Source organism: Lycium barbarum, chromosome 1 (genome assembly GCF_019175385.1).
Source record: "Lycium barbarum isolate Lr01 chromosome 1, ASM1917538v2, whole genome shotgun sequence".
In the NCBI taxonomy this organism is placed as follows: domain Eukaryota; kingdom Viridiplantae; phylum Streptophyta; class Magnoliopsida; order Solanales; family Solanaceae; genus Lycium; species Lycium barbarum.
In genome coordinates, this window is record NC_083337.1 from 85058618 (window position 1) to 85060486 (window position 1869).

The window sequence follows — 1869 nt, forward strand, 5'->3', positions numbered from 1 at the left end:
GCAGATTTGGTAGAGCTAGATATGATTGAGTTCGATGTTATTATGGGGATGGACTGGTTGGCTTCTTGTTATGCTAATGTTGACTGCAGAGGCAAAGTAGTTCGATTTCAGTTCCCAGGGGAACCAATTATAGAATGGAGGGGGAATACAGCATCGCTGAGGGGTAAGTTTATTTCATACCTCAAAGCAAGGAAGATGGTTAGAAAGGGCTATATTTATCATCTGGTTCGTGTGCATGACTTGAAAGCAGAAGTACCGACTCTTCAGTCAGTCCCAGTGGTTAATGAATTTCCAGATGTATTCCCAGAAGAACTTCCAAGCCTTCCTCCTGAACGCGAGATAGAGTTCACTATAGATGTATTGCCAGATACTCAGCCCATATCTATTCCTCCTTACAGAATGGCACCTGCAGAATTGAAAGAATTGAAGGAGCAACTGAGAGACATATTAGAGAAGGGCTTCATTAGGCCCATTACATCACCTTGGGGCGCACCGGTATTGTTTGTAAGAAAGAAGGATGGGTCGCTGCGGATGTGTATTGATTATAGGCAGCTGAAAAAAGTAACAATAAAGAACAGATATCCCCTCCCCAGGATTGATGATTTATTTGACCAGTTGCAGGGTGCTAAGTGTTTTTCAAAGATAGACTTGCGGTCAGGGTACCACCAGGTGCGGGAAAAGGAAGCAGACATTCCGAAGACTACATTCAGGACCCGATACGGACATTACGAGTTTAAAGTGATGTATTTTGGGTTGACCAATGCTCCAGCCGTGTTTATGGACTTAATGAACAGAGTGTTTAAGCCATTTCTTGACTTGTTCGTGATTGTATTTATTGATGATATTCTGGTCTATTCACGATCGGAAGAAGAGCATGCAGATCACTTGAGGACAGTACTTAAGGTCCTCCAGCATCAGAAATTATATGCTACGTTCTCTAAATGTGAGTTCTGGTTGACTTCAGTAGCATTTCTGGGGCATATTGTTGGAGCAGACGGTATTCGGGTAAACTCGCAAAAGATTGAGGCAGTCAAGACTTGGCCTAGACCTACGACGCCTACTGAGGTACGTAGTTTTCTGGGGCTGGCAGGGTATTACAGGAGATTTGTAGAAAAGTTTGCTTCGATTTCAGCGCCTTTAACAAGGCTAACACAGAAAGCAGCTAAATTTCAGTGGACCGATGCTTGTGAACGTAGTTTCCAACTATTGAAAGATAAGTTGACTACAGCTCCAGTTCTAACTCTTCCCGAGGGGCCAGATGGCTATGTTATTTATTGTGACGCTTCAGGTGTTAGGCTAGGTTGTGTATTAATGCAGCATGGCAGAGTTATAGCCTATGCCTCCCGACAGCTCAGGAAGCACGAAAGAAATTATCCTACACATGACCTGGAGTTGGCGGCGGTGATACATGCTTTGAAGATATGGAGACATTATCTATATGGCATACATGTTGATATTTATACAGATCATAAGAATCTCCAGGATATCTTTAAGCAGAAAGAGCTGAATTTGCGGCAAAGGAGGTGGCTAGAGTTGCTGAAAGATTATGATGTCGATATTCTATATCACCCAGGAAAGGCTAACGTTGTAGAAGATGCACTCAGCCATAAATCTATGGGTAGTTTGGCAGGTGTACAGCCAGGAAGGAAAGAAATAGACCATGAAATTCATCAGCTAGCTAGTCTTGGAGTTCGTTTGGTTGATTCTGATAACGGTAGCATTTTTGTGCGAGTTGCTGAGTCCTCTATTATAGAAGAGGTGAAGAGACGTCAGTATGAGGATCCTATTCTTGTACATTACAGAGATACAGCATTTTAGAAGGACGAGAACCCGTTCAAGATTTCATCTGACGGAGTACTACGATACAGA